This window comes from Ornithodoros turicata, chromosome 9, assembly GCF_037126465.1.
Source record: "Ornithodoros turicata isolate Travis chromosome 9, ASM3712646v1, whole genome shotgun sequence".
Taxonomy (NCBI): domain Eukaryota; kingdom Metazoa; phylum Arthropoda; class Arachnida; order Ixodida; family Argasidae; genus Ornithodoros; species Ornithodoros turicata.
Genome location: NC_088209.1, coordinates 1,969,823 through 1,988,696, shown reverse-complemented (window position 1 = coordinate 1,988,696; position 18,874 = coordinate 1,969,823). Strand labels below are relative to the sequence as shown.

At 42.6% G+C, this 18,874-nt stretch overlaps 2 long non-coding RNA genes across 2 annotated transcripts in view; one reads left to right on the top strand and one right to left on the bottom strand.

Annotated features, from left to right (window-relative positions):
* Nucleotides 1-5,098, top strand: part of LOC135369187 (uncharacterized) — a 35,559-nt gene extending 30,461 nt beyond the window's left edge. The window contains exons 2-3 of the long non-coding RNA XR_010414961.1: nt 3,009-3,127; nt 4,397-5,098. This is a non-coding gene — a long non-coding RNA (uncharacterized LOC135369187). The remainder of the gene's footprint in view (nt 1-3,008; nt 3,128-4,396) is intronic.
* A 7,767-nt stretch (nt 5,099-12,865) lies between these two features.
* LOC135369186 (uncharacterized) lies at nt 12,866-13,997 on the bottom strand. The gene is made up of 3 exons (XR_010414960.1): nt 13,830-13,997; nt 13,209-13,365; nt 12,866-13,083 (listed from the first exon to the last, which is right to left on the bottom strand). It is a non-coding gene; the product is annotated as an uncharacterized LOC135369186 (long non-coding RNA).
* Nucleotides 13,998-18,874: the final 4,877 nt, after the last annotated feature.

Here is an 18,874-nt window from a genome sequence, read left to right as displayed (position 1 = left end):
CTCCAAGCGTACTCGTTGGCATTGAAAGAAGACTTCAAACGACACCCGCCACATACCTCCTTCGAGGTTTAGAGATTAAGTATAGGACAATCGCTCCAAACCAATCTCAGGTGATATTTGATGATCTCTATAGTGAACGAGTTCCTTCTAAGTTGACCATATTGATGGTCAAGAGTGAAGCATATCAGGGTCATAGAGAACAGAACCTTTTTAAGCTTGAAAATTTTAAACTCAAAAGAGCAGTGCTCGACGTTGGCGGCCAACACTACACCGACGACTTCGACTTTCAACGAGACATCTATGCAAAGGGATACATGAATTTGCTTCACAAGCTTAAGAGCAAGGATATACCTATAGCTCCGGCTGCATATGCAAAAGAGACATTTATGCTTTATTATCACCTCACACCGGATGTGGAACTACAGTCACTAAGTCCAGTGCTTCAAGCTAATGTTCGTCTCACATTGACATTTGCTGCTAACCTCACAGAAGCTGTCACGGTGCTCTTTGTTTCCGAGACACCTCGTGTTCTGGAAATCAACAAAGACAGACGCCTTAAATTCGTATAAACGAATCAAAATGGAAGAATGGGAATTTTATGCAGCTTTTGCTCGGCACCTTAAGTGGCGAATTTCCCCATTCATTATCATTAACTTATTTGTTGTTGTTGTTGCTCAGAACCATTGCACAAGGACATGCTTTCGTGGAACTTTCGCCCGCGATGAAATTGCATTGCAAAAAGCTGGACCTGGTCTTTATGTGGTGAATACAGCTCCAAGATCTTCCCCGGGAGAACACTGGACTCTATTCCATATCTCTAGCGATAGGAGCATTTCTTATTTCGATAGCTACGGAATGCGACCACTATACAAGGAGTTCTACAAATTCATACACCCAGCATCTTCATTTCACTACAACAGGAAACGACTTCAGGGATACGGCTCGGCCACATGTGGACTTTAATGTCTCTAGTAGTCTTCTCTGCTGTGGGTTTCTACTTGAAGAGTGTACTCGGAGGTTCTCACACACCAACTTTAAACTCAATGATAGGTTGATAGCAATACTTGTGCGGAAACAGATACCACGAAAAACAGATAACATGTCATGTTGTAGTGTACTCTAAAAGTGAATAAATTTGTTTTTAAAAAGAAAAGAGTCTTTATTTAGTCATCTTAGCAAGAAAGTAGGATACATTACATCAGACAGCTCACAAAATGGCGAAAAGTATTATACAGTCACAATTTCATCATCACTTTGAAAACAAGAGAACTGAAACAAGCTGTTTTGCAAAGTACATACTCCACTTTTTTTTTTTGCAAACACTTTGAAAAGTTTCATTACTTAAGGAAGTGGCAACTCTCTCATTCACATAAAAAAAAACTGAGGAAAAAAAGGTGCACTGAATAAGTCAAATGAAGATATGTACAATCAACACTCCTTTAGTGTTAAACACTTGTTAGAGAAAAAAAAACACAAGAATAAAGAAAGGGCAACATCTATATTGATGGTAATTGGCTTTTCCATCATTTACCATCTTGATGCTTCCATCTTTGTTTACACTTGTCCGATGCATACATATGATTAGGTGTGAAAACCAAAAGGGAACGTTTCAATTCCATCTGCACAAATGTAACGCTTTGTATCCAAAGGGTTGAGAGCAATCTTTGTCAGTGAGACACTTTTGTTTACATTGTCTTTGTGTACGATCAGGTTCTGTTTAATAGAGTGTATTCTGCCATGCTCAAGAGCGTCGGTGTACAGGGAATAAAGAAGGGCTTCTGTGCTTCAGAATGTTTCACACCTTTCGCACGGTTGTATTGCTTTTTGCTACTCAGTTTGAGAGCGTACAGTTTTGGTTTTAGACAACAGAAACCGAGAATGTGATCACGAGGCATCTCGTTTTTAAACATTCCCAGTACTATCTTATTTTTCGCGGAATATAACGGATGATCGGTGTCATAGCTAGAGTTATCCAGATGCTTGTCAGCAAGTTCGAGAAGCGCTTTCTCTTCACTCAACTTTATGATGAAGGAATCTGTGTCCATATACAACAGTCTAGTATCTGGAGCTACACGAAGAAGGTGGTTGTGGTAAAAATCAAACATCTTGAGCTTGGACAGTTCTAGTATCGTGAATCCTAGGTACAGTGGCTGTCTCATGCGGAGCACAGATTGAGAGAATTGGAAGAGGATGACATGAGAGCTCAGCGGTCGGAACTCCTTTAGGTTTGGTTTGCGTAGGAGTCTGAGCACTTGTTCGTCGGTTACTGTGAGACGACAGTTGACAAACTTTCTAACCTGCATACACGAACGTCCGTACGCGCTATTAATTGCAATTTTAGCTTGGGAGCTTTCGAAGGCATTCGTAGCTCGTTTTCGAAGGTCGTGATTGAAGTCCACATAGGATCGGAGAAAGGGCTTTTGATTGAACTTTAGAACTCTGTGAACTTTGGTGAGACGCAAGCCCAAATGCATATACAACTGCAGATTGCGATAGTGTAGAAAATATCTCTCTTTGTCGAATAATGTCAGTAATAACAGTAATTTTGCATCGGTAGCCTTCTCAGGAAGGTGAAACTTCTTCATCAATTCCTTTTGATACTCTGACAGCAGATCATAGGGAACTGACATTTTCTCGGGGGCAACTGGCAGATCTCTGTGACGTTGGTGGATTTCTTTGTCATACGCTAGATCTACCTCGAGGAAGTAACCCATTGGTGCGTCATGTGGGAGGTGTGTTATATCCAAGTTCGCGATTTCATCCTCTGTGAGCCACTCGAAACCTCCGTAAGGTAGTGGTTCTCTCATTACTGAACCGTAAAGCCCATTAACGTCTATGTTGTGGATCAAGCTACTTGGGCTTTTGGGGTCAAACTGCTCTGTTCCTGGTACATTTGCAGTCGCTTTCCTCAGCGAACACTGTGTAATACCTCCTCGTATGCCATTTTCAATCAGCAGGTATGCGTCAGGGTCGTGAATCAACTCTAGCTCTACCTTACTCATTTTTAGGGCGCAAGACATGCTTAATCCAGGCAGAGACACAAAGTGAAAAGGTTCAATCTTGTGAAAGTCAAGTGTCCACTTGCGAAAGCTCTGAAACACGTCTGCTAAAAGCAGCGCGTCTGTGAGTAAGTATAGGTCTGAATACTCTCCAAGATTACGGAGTTGAAATTTTTCAAAGACCCTCTGTGCATGACAATAATCTTCTTCACTTACTTCTGTCCCATTCAAGGTGTTGAAGAATTGATCCCGAGGAGGTAGAGAAAGCTCATTGTAGGCTTCGAAAGTGGTGACAAAATTGTAACAAAACATTCCTTTGCGAACAACTAGTTGAAAATGTTCTTCGTTTGGAAAAAAATTGACGCAGACAACGAAAGTTGTCTTCGCCTTTCTCATGTAGATTTTTCACTAATGTTTCGAGACTTGCATTCAGGAAGTTTAACCTATCTAGGAATCGATAAGAGCCAACGTCTATAGCCTTGAATTTTTGGGAGCTACTGGCAATCACCTTTTTGTCGACTTTCTTAAGCAAATGCAAGTGAGAGAAAAGAAAACTCAAGTCATAGTTGGCATTGTGTGCAATGATTAGAATCTTAGGAGGCACTCTCAGTTTTAAGTTACAGGTGTTACACAAAGTTTGTCAAAATTTTCCACTTACATGGTCATGGTCACGAACTTTTTGCTTCTTTGCAAAAGATTCCTGGCAAACATTGCAGTGACTTGCTGTGGCATGCTGCTGCTCATTTTCTGCGGTCATTTCTAGAGGGGCAATTGCACGTATCCATTCCAAAATATCGTCATGGAGTCTGTGCAGTAGCTCCATAAAGACAGTGACACACTTAGGTCCACGATACAGATGCTTTTGGAGGACATATGAGTCGGATGCGCGTATCACTAACAGACAAAATCAAGAGGGGATGTGATCTTCATACACATTTCCTGAATCCAGACATGGTGACAGCACACTTTCAAAGTCATACACACAGTAGAAAGGAACTTCTGACATGAGATGTTCCCCTGCAAATGCTAATGTCTCTCCCTTCTTTGGGTAAATGGTCTTGGCTAGTTTTTGTTGCTTACACATACTTAAATGACACTTCAGACTTCCCTCTGAGCAGAAGCCCATTGTACATCTTTTACAATGAAATTGTCCACTTGGAACAAACAATCCATTAAAATTTGCGATGAGCACAAAATGAGAGTCAACTAGTAACAAGTCCACATGTTTCTGACGCTCCTCATCAACAACTTTGATGGGGTAAATGCAGTTTCCTTCCTTTTCGTATGCGTACACATTAATGCTAATTTCATTACGTTTCTCAAATATCTCTACATCTTTTGGGAAAGCTACGGGAAATGTATCGGGAAATACATACTGTGTTATGTATGGTCTGTAGGAAGATGCCCTCCGCCTGTGATGCGAGGCAGGATGTAGTCCAGCAACCACCCCAACAACACAGAAACGTCCTGCGATCGTCCCCAGGATGTCAACCCCGGACGACGATGACATCCTCAGGAAGTTATCAACTGGTCCTCCCAGTGTTACCTCCGTGTTAAAGTGGGACTCCCGGTCATATCACCTGCACATCCTCAGGGTGTCAACCTGGAACACGCGCAGGACCTTATGAGGACGACTTCACCTGCACCTCATTTTTCTGCGTATAATTTATACGAAACCAGACGCAGTCCTGATAACTTCTCTTTTTCCATACATCTTGATTAACTTCCGCAATACAATCTCGCTGTTTGTTTCTAGTACAATTCATAACGGACAACGAGCGCAGCGGTTTAAAGAGAAATATAAAAGACGCAAAAAAAATACTGTCAGGGGCACGAAGTCCGAGAAACCCACTCCGAAAGGTACTAGAATTCTCTTCCGAAGCCAAAACAGACACTGTTCATTGCTTATAACGCGATCCTCCGTACATTTGAGAGTCCTGCTCGCCTGTGACACAAAACGAAGGGTGTGCTATCCATGTTTCTTTCGATTACGCAAAGAAAGAATAATTAAAGTGAGGAATTCATTGAAGTATTAGGTCCAGATCAATGCAAAGTCTATGTTTCTTACTCCTTTTGGTTTGAGACGTTCAGGTAGGAGCTTTGAAAGTCAAAAGCAGTGCGACAGAATCGCGCGTTTCTCTCCATTCCACGAGTAATGCGCTCCATTTATCATAGACAGTCATCCTTTTTAGATGCAGATAATGTTACCCTGGACCACCCTTTATTTGAGAAAAATGTCAGTCAGGTCCCAGGTTCGGCCCAAAAAGAAAACAAATGTGTTTTGGAAGTCTGAACAGGTAAACTGCACAAAGTAATATTTCCCGTCCCACTAGCTACCCACAGCGACGGGCACAGGACGTACCTGAATGACTCTTCACGGACAGTCCGAGAGTGTTACCCTCAGGACGTCCTGAGGACAACCTCAAAGGACGAGGACACGATGACACTGTGGGGACGTCCTGAGGACCGCGTGTGTTCTTTGGGCACGGAGAAGACAAAACACATGTTCTCTTCATCTTCATGTAGTCCGTAATCCACATTCAACAGGGAACGATACTTTCGTTTCAATTCACCCGGTAACTCAAATTGGGAACATCCAATTAGTTGAGGAGCCAAACGTCCAATGTTTAGAATACAAGCAAGAATGCGAAAGAGAAAAAAACCGGAGCCTTGAATTTCTAAGTTTTCTAATGTTTGTGCTATCTCACTACTCGACTGTGCAATCGAAGGCAGTACATCTCCTTCTGACCAAACAGTTCTCACTTTAGAAGGTACAAAATGAATCTCAAGTCGTAACTCCTCCTCGGGCGTATGTCGCCCAAGTTCTACTTTAAGAAATGTGAAGCAGCGCAGTGGGAATCCAAAGTGTCGCAATACATTAGCAAGATAGTGTTCATACTCATGCAAAACGTTGTCACTTCACGCCCCGCCTCGTCTCTGTCATGTAGATGCAACTCAAAGCGTTTCGTGTAATTCCGTAGTGTGCAGAGAGTCTCACAAAATGGTATGCAGGGTGTCTGGAGTTCGTGAACGTTTGCCAGATGAATTTGGAGTCCCTCTATTGTTGCATAGTACTGACGTTCGTGTTGAGGACATAAGTGACAGGTCACCATGATGTGCAGAGAGAAGTGTCTCAGGATGAGAGCTGCCGATATGTCGATGTATCATCACTTTTTCTTCCCATGAGTGAACAGAATGTCGGGGAAACAACTCTCTTGCCATCTTTGAATCTCTCCTTTTTCTCAATTTTAAGATTTGGCAGTTGTCTCATCTCCTCTAGATCAGCCTCTGTCAAACGCTTAAAGCGACTAGGAAGGTAGAACTTTACACGTTTGTCATTCTCCATCAACACTTCTACATAGACCGCTTCGCCGTACACCGTGTCAATCTTTCGCAAATCCAAGACCTCCAGCTTTTCATTCTTCGGTAGGCTACTCATTTTCTGAATATCTCCATCTCCAGTTTTCTTGAGTTTATCGAGCTTATCCAAAATAGATGTCATACCTTATCTTGTGGTGACTTCTCACTCTGACTCACTTATTCTTTTCTACACATAGACTGAAGCTGAAAATAAGAATAAATATAAGCACACTTTCCCACATATCAGAGCGAAAGGAAAAAAATGTAACGTACCCTTCCTCCTGTGAGGATCTGTGCGAAGAATCGTCATGGAGGGCAGACTTATATAGCGCTTTGCGAACAGTGCATGCATAGACATGTTTGACTTTGTTGGTTACCTTCTCTGACGTAACCAATCACATGCTCATCACATGTCTAGACAAGTTTGAACATGAAAAAGTAAGAAAAAAAAAGCCCGCCTAGAACAGACTCGTTCTGAAGAAGAAAAAAAAAGATAGTCATATTGCGTGTTTGCACAAACTGAAAGTGCTAGGACTTGAGAATTCTACACTGACTTGCTGTGCAAGATATACAGATATGAGTTTCTCAGCTCCCATATCCAACGTTGACAAACTAAAGGAGTGCATAAAGGTTAAGTGTTGTTTGCCATTTATCGTTTTCATAAAAAAAACACACATGCTTGAAAAAAAAAAAGAGTAAAAGTCTTATGTAAGGTGCTATTTATACCAGTCTTCATTTACTTGGAAAAGATGACTGAGGTTAGACCTTATAGGTTTATCACTCCTGTCTCAATGACTATACCTGGACAAAGTCAAAGTGGAAAGACGACACTCGTTACACGTTTGATCAAGCATAGAGCCACTGTCTTCGATAAACCTTTCGATCGTATACTGTACATATACTTGTACAAGCTACCTATTTTTGACGATTTACCCGAGGTAACTTTCAGTCAAGGTATTCCCACTAACCTGGAGGATGTTAGAAATTCTTTAATCATATTTGACGATTGCTTAGCTGACAAGAAAAGGCTGAAAGAAATCTGTAACTTCTATGTAGCTGGATGCCACCATCTCAACTGTTCGGCCATCTTCATTACTCAATATTTATTTGTTAATGATCCTCTGTATAGATGTATTCAGTTCAATAGCAGTGCCCTAATTCTGTGTTGTTCTGCTCGAACTGTGGATCAATTACAAATACTTTCACGACAATTGTTTGGACAGAACAAAAGCGACTTATTGACAAGCATATATAAGGATGCTTGTAAGAAACCGTATTCATACATCGTAATTGACTTGTCTCAAAATTGTCCAGACCACTATCGAGTGTGGACGAACATATTTCCCGACGATCATCGCCAAATAGTATATAAAACATGAAATGTGTAAAGAAGAATATTCATTTTCTTCACTTGCTCGCAGAAACTACGTCACCCAAGCAACGTTATTATCTTTTGGAGCATGCTACAAAAGATCAGTTGAATACGATCAGAGAAATTTGTCTGAACCTTTGTGAAGGAAAAGTCACAGTAACTCCGAGAGTAAGAAAGCCATTAAAACCTTACGCAGCATCAATTAGCATTTTGGCAAAATGAGACGCAACGGGGGTCAAGAAAGCTAAAAAGGTCTTGGAACAATCAGGGGGTTTTCTGCAGTTTCTATTACCACCTTTGTTGGGTCTCATCTCCTCATTGGGTGGAAGAGCGATTGCAAAAGCAATCGCAGTATAATCGATGCAGAAATACGAACTTGTACCTTACCGAGAATATCACATCCCAAATATATTGAAGAAAGATGAACCAGATGACATCAAGGCAAAAGAGATAATTCAGTATCTTCACTCTTTGCTACATCCAAGTAGAGCTGCAAAACAACATACAAGCGAAACACTTCCTGGATCGCGAGAAGAAGGAACACAGACCGAGGAGGGGGAGAAAAGTGACACAATTGTTGGTTTTATGAGTAGTGGTTATAAGATCAGAGCAAACCAACTTCTGCAACTTCTACAACCAACAATCTCCTGGAATGCGCAAACCTTCGAAGTAATCGTTGACGGTCAAACGTTGGAGAATAGTAATATAATTGATCTCGTTTATTATCTTGTCTCAAGAGCGAGAAATGTTCCAACTCCTCCTTACTTCGATCGCATCTTGCCGCTATTGGTCAAACTGAATCTACCAACACTTATTGTGCATCCAAATCGTTTAAAAAAAACACAGAGTAACGGGAGCATCGAGCAGTCGAGCATCGCCTGTTACAAGTGAAGCAAGCACTCCTGAAGGTGCCTCGCCAGCAATCACACGTGCTGCGAAGCGTGCCCGCCGAAACCTAACATGGAGCCCATATTGAAGCCTGTGCAGGAGGAACAGAAAGACTACTTTCAAGATGAAACCATATTGTCGCACTTCCCTCCAAGGCATCATAAAAAGGTATTAGCAATACTCAAACTGATAACAACTGTTCTAGCTTACGACGAGTACGGAAGAGTTATATGTCACGGGAAGGTAGTGCCACACTCGTCCATTGTCGAATTGCTGAAGTATGAATTTCACAACAGACAACCTTCCTGTATGAGAGGAGATGTGTCAGCTACAATAAATGCCTATCTATCCCTTGACGCTCTTCGAGTTCGCAGTAGAAGAAAGCACTAATGGCCGCCTATTACGACCCACAACATGTCGGCAGTTTTGGTGGAGTGCAGAGACTCGCTCAAGCCATCGGTGAAAAGAAGGGCCAAGTTGCTAAATATCTGGAGACAAGTGATGTTTACAGCTTACATAAGGAGTACAAGCGACCCAAGACTTTTCGGAAAATAATTGCACTCTGAAAGCAGGAAATGTTCGAAATCGACCTAAAGGACATGCAGTCTCTAAAAGGGCAAAATGATGGTTTTCGCTATTTGTTTTTCTGTATAGATGCTTTTTACCGGCTCCTCGCTGTTGTACCCATTCGCAATAAAAAATCTCCTGACATTCTGCGAGCATTTAAAGTTGCATTTAAGAGGATCGGTACTCCACGGCTGATACATAGTGATCGAGGAACAGAGTTTACGAACAAGGTAGTGCGAGAGTTCTTGAAAAGAAAAGGCATAACGTTATATCATTCTATGTCTATTTATAAATGTGCGATCGTTGAGAGTGCACAGGACTCTCTCCGCGAGACCTGTGGATGTAACCAAAGAAAACGAGCACGTTTTCCGAGAAAGACTTTACCCCACCCCAACCGAAGTCCCAAAGAAACCACGTTACAATCTTGGTGATCTCGTTAGAATTGCCAAATATAGACACCAGTTAACAAAGAGACATTTACAGTCATTTACGAAAGAGATTTTTTCGGTGAGAGCAATCAAAATAGGTCATCCTAATACATACCTACTGCGTGACCTTAACAATGAAGATATCATTGGTAGTTTCTACGAGAGTGAAATGGTAAGAGTGAGAGAAGTACCGAAAGTAGAAAAGATTATAAAAAGACGAGTTAGAAATGGAAAGCTCCAGTATTTAGTTAGATTCAGTGGAGCTGCGGACAAGCAGTGGATAGCAGAAAATTACCTCGGTTGAAAAAAAAATGACCAGTACAGCATGGTCCGACGTTGAAACCCAGCCTGGCGATTCATGGTCCACAGACGACGAAACAGAGCAATCGGAAAAAGGAGAAGATGAATGCGGTAAATGGAATAGGAAGTCCCACATATTTCAACTCCATCTGCCATGTAATGAGAAACATACCTCTTGGAAGCAGCTATCAAATTGTGGGTTAACAACGGTCAAGAGGACGCCATTAGCGGAAGCTTTTCAAATTGTGACGAACATTGTGCTGTTTCGAGCTCTACCGAATAATCCTCCAAATCAAGTCATTTGGGAAACTGCAAAGGAAATGTATTCCATGCTTCATACAGACGATTCGTTTTTAACAAGTTGATCCTTCGTTTTACTAACCGAATGGTCACGGCAAATGAGTGAGCTATTTGACTATTCGGCTCGTTTCGATGCCATGCAACTTGCTACAAAGAGTCTGTGTTTTATCGACACTGCCATAAAGCATGGATTCCATTCAACTGCCAAGTACATAACTTTATTTACTCTGGACCTTTTGAAAAATCGACTTGTTTGTGAATAAGAAAAATGTATCGTCAATAAGAAATAAATTCATCCTCAATACTAAGACTTTCTCACTTCATCATAAAAGAGCGAAATGGATAGGGTGTGTTTTCTATTTTGTCTTCTGTGTCACATATTCTTTCTCGTCATAGTAACTTTTGAGTTAACGAAGTCATCATCTTCACTTCGACAAGGTAACTGTAGCAAAGAAGTTGAGCTGGAAGAATACGTTTATGCCCATACGTGTCCTCCTAATGCATCACTGCTGGCGTTACGACTTTGGGCCAAGACTGGTCATCCAACACGCTATGGAGTTACTCTCACACACAATGAAACACAACAGCTACAGATGTGCTTGAGATTGGTGAATGTCAGTCATAGCTTTTATGATCAGGAATGTGTAGAAGTATGTTGTTTGTGTGAGGATCGGGAGCTAAAACTTCACCGCTGCCCACAAAATGTATACACACTCGGTCGAACACATGGCCAACATCATTCTGGATATGGAATTACGCTGTCGAAGAGGGCTGTTATATTGTTGTTAAAGTACCTCAATAAAAAGATTTAATCGGAGAATCACTAGTTTATTTTATTTTGTTTTTATGTGAGTAGAAATATGTACATAATAATCAAGCACTTTTTGAAGACATTACTCTTTCGTTTCAACTTGTTTTTTTTTAGTTCTTAACATGTGTCGCTATCATTCCATGCTCGCCTCTCTTCGGAAAAGTGATGAAAAGCAGACGACACTGGATCTCTTCCTTCGCGAAAGCAGATTTCGAAAGTGCTACCCACGCTCTACTTTGCAAAGGAAAAAAGAAAAAAAAAGGTTAACGAAGAGTTTGCGGACCGTGAGTAACGAGGATGTTGACTGCAACGATGTAACACGAAGACATATGCATGGAGCGATCACGTGGAAGGAAAAGATGTAACACGATGTCGAATGCGCAAAAGTTGTCAAGCGGAACGAAGTGAGATTAGGCTAGCGATCAGTTTGCGGAAAGAGGTGATTAGTGTCTATGACGTCTACAAGGCATGATGTTGTCACGTGGAAGTTGTCAATAAAAGTATGGGAAAGAAAACCTTAACATAAAGATGGCTGAAACATTCAACAGAACTCCTAGCACAGCGTCGAATCCAGAGAGGGGGGCAGTCATGTGGCCTGTCTGTCAAATCCTGATGTTCTCGCCGTCACTGCGACCCCCTCTCTGGTGAGACTGAGCTTTGCTCAATGTTCATAGCATCCGAGTTCACTGTAGCATTCACGGAAATGCAGTACGAACGGTTCATGATTGTCTCCGTCACTTCCCCATACCGTCTGGCTCACTGTAGAAACTTCAGCGGCTCGTCGGCATCATGTGTAGAGCGACTTTGCTCCTCATCGGAGCGAGACAGCCTTTCTAAGACTCTCTCATGCAACGGGAAAGTCGTCCTACAACTTCATCAGTCAAGACTTGAGTGTGATGACCTCCTTTTGTCGGAAAATCTCCACAAACAGACCAGTGATCTGTTGGACTTTCTGTTCGCTTTGGATATCACCAACACAAAATCAACATTGCCTCATCGTCGTCCTCACACGGTATGTGGATCGACTTAATTTAAATGTCGATTCGATGCTGTGTTAGGTTGACTGTGTCATGTAACGTCAATAGAAGGAATATTTATCCCTACAGCGAGACATGTGTGTAATTTTCTTACAATATGTCCGTTACTTACTTTGCATAACACAGTGAATTAGAGTATGAAAATCCAAATGTCAACGAAGCTCAACTGTTTTGTAAACTAGAGTAGCACTATGCTTTGCTCATTCTTTGAAATGACTATAGACTTGAAAGATAACTGTGATCTAACTGTTATAATAAAAATAAGTCATGAAAAAGCGAATGAATTTGTTGGTTTTTTTTATACTCGTTATTTTTTACTGTTTCGTTAGGGGTGGAGGAAAATTTACAATAATGTTTTCTCCCACATTTTGCTTGCTCTCTCATGCTTACAGTATCGAGGAGGGGGTCTCCTCGTGTTATTGTTAATTGCAAATGGAATATTCATCTCAGTCAGAACAACCTGCCACTTTCGATCTAATTGCACTGAGTGAGCGAGTTTCATTCTAAACTTGCTCCTTCCCAGTAAACAATATATGTCTCAGAAACGTCCACACGATATCCCACTTGGGATTTTGGGATATCCCAGGGACTAGGCTGAATAGCCCGTTGACGTCTCTGGGACAGACAGAGGACCCGTATTTCTTCCACATTTGCTGATCCAGGGAAGGTTCCAGGAATGTCTGTCAGGGATATTTGGACATATGGAGGACATATACAGGACGTATTATTATTATTGTATTTTGTAGCTTTTTTGCAATTTTTACTTATTCTACGGAAAATACTACTTTGCAACAGAGAACATCGTACCAACGAACTCTTGTTTATTGAAGACAAACCAAGTACAGTGATGTTACATGCACTGTAAGAAACGCTCTTTCTAATAGTACAAAATATTATATTACAACATAAATAGGCTAATTATTAACAATATAGGGTGACACGGATAAGACGCATAATAAGACAATAATGGTCATAATAATAATAATCACGTGATTGCTACGCCACTTCGCAACCGTCATCCCTGAAAGATAATCAATAACATAGTTAATTCCATCTATTGGGATAGCCGCTCAAACACTGCCATAAATAGGAGTGAAGAACAGACACTCTGCAAAAAGTGGGAACAAATGCAAGACAGTGACTTACCGCAGCTTCTCTTGCAGTATAGATGGTTACATGCGGAAGCAGCCTAATCACTGGCAGACCCAAGCGACGTCTTCCGGTTTATGCCTGGCTCTTCAGTGTTGTAGAGACACCAGTAACTTTACACATGTGTGAGGCTATCCATGGTTGTGTGTGGATACTGTAAAACAGTCATGTTTTATTAATCTAGAGTCACATCGCGTCCATGTGACATTTAAGAAAGATAAGCGGTCATGCAAAAAACAAGGAACTTTGAAAAACAGTGCAGTCGAACGTGAAAACATAACTGCTATCCTGAGCTGAGCCAAGTTTATCTACTAGCAGGCTGCGCATAGTTAATAGAATTTGCTTCACCATTGCTTTCATCATTCCCAATCAAATAGTGAACCAAAGAGATGTGAAGAATTGGACTTGCACTTTGTAGCTGTACACACACAATCTCACACAGTTCCGTCGTTCGCATGAGTTCGTCAGTGATACGCACCAGACTCTGCAGGTAAAGCAATCTACAGCTGTTTACTCAGATACAAAGCTGTCATTGCTCCACACATCTACAACATGTGATTGTTGAAAAAAACAACAACGCACAAATCTTAAGTGAAGCAAAAGGAAGAACGAACTCACCTTAACTGCAAAGCCGGAGAACAAAGGAACGCTAGCTCTCGCACACCACGGCAATCGTTGTTATGCACAACGTAGTTGTTCGACGTACTGGCCAGTACTGCCTCAATGCTCCCGAGATTCCAGTACAAAATACGCATGATGCTGAGGTTCCAAAGACCCTTCCGTGTAACATGTCATATCCTACCGAACCGCTACGACGACGCGTCTCGCCTGTTTGAAACGGCGGTTGGGGAATGTCGATGGCGATGAGGCAGACGTCGTTACGCTTCAGCTCGCGCTTGTTGGGAACTTCATTCTTGTTATATCCCTCAACATACGTGACCGATCATTATAATTCCCGTGGAAAATGTAAAATATGTTTTTTTCTCTCTCTTTTGTTTAGTGACTATGGTGCAATACGTGATGAGTCGTTACAAATATGATTAGAAAAGGTATGGATATGAGGGTATAAAATCAATACTGTCATTATAAGGAAAGAGTGAGAAATTGCCACGTCTGAGAATGCTGGAAATGGCTGTTATCGACACAATAAATCCTTGTAAGGTAAAGAAATGTCATTGTTGTGATATTCGTAGTATATCCACAGAATATTCACTGGGGGATATTTGTGACATCTCATGGTGGATATACAGCGGACGTTGTGAGGATACGCGTGATATCTGTGACGTGTGAGACCAATTTGGGAGATCTGTGGGATATTGATGGTTTGCTGGGTTGTGTTACTAAGAAATACATCACTCGAGCCGTTTGACAGTAAACTGACGTAGAAGTGCTTCGTAATTTTTTTTTTAACGAAATCATCGTGAGGAGTCTAATGGACTTATGGCGGGATTTTTTTAAAATTCATCATAGCTTCATCTGTTGAGGCAAAAGTGAATTCGCCATCTGTTTAAAATGTCAGAAAAGGCGGGCAAATTTAAAATATGCTGTAAGCTGTTGAACATGACACAAAAATCTGCGGGCGCGAAGGGGGCGCAAGTAGCGCCATCTGTTGAACGGCGGTAAATTTGCTGGAAGTGCTGCCATCTCTAGATGAACGAACTCAACTCCCCATGACGCCACCTGGCGTAAAAGAAATCAAACGACGTCTCCACCCCACACAAGTCTATTCTGATTAGCGACGCAAGTAAACATGTAGAGCCCATGGCCCAGTGGCTTAACCTGCTCGTCTGACAACCTAAAGGACCCATGTTCGATTCCTAGTTTGTTTCACCATGATGTCATTATTGTTACTTAATCTTATCATTGATATCATATCACGAAGATTAACTATGTGATGTCACTGATAGTGTTTCCACTGACCTCACTGATATGAGGGCGGAGCGACTGCGGCCTGGAGTGCTTGATCCTGATACGTCCTTGATGACGTCATTTCCTTTTTGACGTCATTTCCTGGCTGTAGAGTTAATCTATAGTACTACTTGGGGGTAAAGAAGTGGCGACAGTCCGTTTTGCAGGCGAAATTGACATCGGTCACCTCGCACGACGTTTTGGAACCATCGACATCGCTTCGAAGAAGCGATTATCTTGAAGGTACTGGAATGTAAGGAAAGAATTGAAAATCAGTTACTCAGTACACTCACTTACTCGTTCTTTCTCTCTCTTCCAGAATTGCGTTTTTGTTCCTTGGGTCGCTATTATAAAATGTAGGCACGTTTCGTAAACGTTGTGTCGAAATCTAGAGCTTTCAGCGCTGTTGCGTGCTTATACATCTAAAAGAGCTTTTTAATTTCCATGTTTCCTTTTTTTTCAACTAATTTGACACATGGTCAAATGCTGGGGCTGTGACGTGCGAAAGTAGGTACAATATCCCTGCAGTTTCGCAACCTTTGGGGATGTCGCCCCCCTTTCCTGCAGTCAGTGCCAGCAAGGCACAGAGCGAAAATGACGTTCCGGCCAGTGTGAGGAGACTTGATCACCCATATTTGCTAGCGGTTGCTAGCCATGTGGTAATGCCGAAAACGAAATCTAGAAGGCGGGGCTTAAGGGGGAATCACTTCTGCGCAAGACAATAGAGAAAGCTTGTTCGCACACCGCTCAGAAACGGCCTAAAATATCGTAAAAACAGAAGTACTGGCGTGTTCTCCTTGCTTTACAGTCAATGCAGTCAATGGCACATTTTGTAGAATTCCAGGACTATCCGTTGATTTGTATTGAGCCCGAATTCGCAAATATTTTAGTGTGCGACACTTTATCGAGATGGCAGCACATGTTCGAGACGCACCAAACTTTAATTTATTAAAAATCAACGGCTCAACCTTGCCCCCTAAAAAATACGTCATTGACTAGAGAAAAACTAAGTGAAACACGCCACACACACCCACACACACATGCATTGGATGGTGATGAGATGGGCCACTCACCGCCGCTGAGGCGGTACACTGCCCTATTTCGCGTTGGGAGAGGATGAAGGGATGATGATGAGCCGTCGCCAGACCGGTGGAGCACAAGTACTCCGCCAGAAGACGAAGGCCCTGCGTCTGGTGGGCAGCGTTCGAACACGGACCGAGGATCTTCGCCACGCCAGTACCAATTTAGAGCGCTCACGTGTATTGTGCGAACATAAATCGCCCATAGATTTCTGAAGAAGTGATTCCCCCTTTTAAAATTCTAATGGCGAAATTTGCGACTGAAGCTTTCGATGCTCGAAGCCCATCTCGCATATTGTCCGTATGGGGGGGAGGGGGGAGGGGATATACTTTTATTAGAGGGAAAGGTCTGCCAAGGTCGTCCGTATGCTGGCCGCGACAAGTCTTTCTAAAGTGCCGTGGAATGGAGGCAGTGGTTGGCAGCCTTGTGGCCGTAGTAGGATGGACAAGTTTTCCATTTCGTGCTGCAAAAAGACTTAGACAAACAGTCAAAGTCCCATTTACGGTATTGTTCTTATGGAACTGATTTATTCACTGTTTTTGCACTTTCAGTACTGTAGATGAAAAAAATCGACAAGTTGTAGTGCCTATAATGCCCTTTTTAGTGCCTAAATCGGAGTTTTTAGGGCTTTTTATAGGCGCCTAAAACAAGGTTTCTTCGTGCCTATAAATCCGGGCTCTAGTCATCAGCAAGCAATGGAGCCGCTACAATGCACACAAGCGCGCGCGCCACGTACTGTTCTAGGCGTGCGTCTATAGGTGTGCTGTTCTAGGTTGTTCATCCTACGTCGTCATTGGATCATGATGTTGGATCTTTGCTTTAGCTCATTCCGCCCTTCATCACCGAAATTGTTATGTATATCTGTTTATTCAGTAGCCGCGTTTATCGCTTTTTTTAATAGCAAACGCAAACATACATCGAATAACAGATACTTTTTCGACTATTCTCTAGAGAGCTGGCCTGAGATTTTCCCTCTCCCTCGCGCGCCCCGCCCACCCGGAGCGCGCCAATGGGAGGACGCGTGGGCGGGGCGGTGTCGGCTGAGTGCCATTTGGGGGCAGAGGTTCGAACGTAGACGGCGACGTGCTTTTGGCGATGCTACATCCACTGGGTCGTTCCATCCACCACGGCCCTGAGCTGGCCCGTGAGACGGCGCTTCTCGACCTGTGAATCTAGGGACGCGCGTTCCTTGGGACCGCGAAAATGGTCGGCGATAAGTACTGAGTCATTTCTGTCTCTCTTTTTTTTTCTTCTTTTTTTGTCTGTTTTCGTGGAATGAAATGACCGATTTTGACGGCTCCTGTGTTCGCTTGTTTTTGCTTTTAATAAACGTTTCATGATCGGCGTCCTTGAGCGATGCCCGCATTTGTTTGTTTGTTTTTGCTTTTAATGAACGTTTCATGATGGCTTGTTTTTGCTTTTGATAAACGTTTTATGATAGGCGTCCTTGAGCGATGCCCGCATTTGTTTGTTTTTGCTTCTAATGAACGTTTCATGATGGCTTGTTTTTGCTTTTAACAAACGTTTTATGATAGGCGTCCTTGAGCGATGACCACGTTTGTTTGTTTGTTTTTGCTTTTAATGAACGTTTTATGAGGGCTTGATTCATTGCCTGTTAGGCGCGGACTTCAAATGGCGCGTTTGCGGCGTCCTTGGGCGATGCCCGCGTTTGTTTGTTTTATTAAATATATGGAACACGCGTTGTTAGAGTGATCTTGATAAGACGTCCGCAGAATCATTGCGCCTGTGTTTGGGTGATATTAGGGCGTTTTTTGGCGCGTGTGTGTGTGTGTCTTCCCTTTTATTGAGCATGTCATGCGATTCGTGTGCGACGCGCTGTGGACCGGGACATGGGCGGTCAGAGGCATACCCCGTTTTTGTTTCTTTGTCCTTTCGCGGGACAATGCGTCATTACGGACTGTTTCCCTCTGCGTTTTTTTTTCTCGGTTTCATACCCCCTTTTTGTCTTCACTGCGCCATGCGACACGTGTTGTTACGAAAGGAATTTGATGAGATGCCATGCCCGTGCCATTTTTGTGCGTATGTTTAGATAATGCCGACAGAAGACTCGGGTTCTTTTCCCCTTTAGTGCCACACATGTTGTTACAGAAGGACTTTGACGAGACGCCCAGGCCATTTTTGTGCGTATGTTTTGTAATGGCTAATGACGAAAGAAGACTACTTTTTTGGTGGTGTCTTTCATTAAACTTTTGGTGGCACCGTACCGCTGTCAATCGACTGGGTACTCAAACCGGACAACAACGATACTCTTTGCTGGACGAGAACTCTTTCAACATGAAAGAACTGATGTTCTGAGGCTGGAACAACATAGAAGGGACAAATACATACAAAGCCTCAATTCCAGATCCAGAAAGGCAATCCAGAAGATGTGGGTTCGAGTCCTACACCTGGCTAACCTTTTCAGTGACTTTCATCTTTCAACTCTTTCAAGAGTGCTGCGTACAAGTTCAGCAGCGGTTTTTATGACAGTCTAACCCAAGAGTCGTCGACCTCTCGAGACGAGTCCACTTGTTTTAGGTACAGGCACCCATTTTAAGACCTTCCATTGCAGGGCCAGGGCAATGGCCTGACATTCCTTTCTTTCGACTGTGTGGGACGGAATGTTCAAGAACATTGCGGGGCATATACGCCATTGCAAGTCACCAGTTCAGACC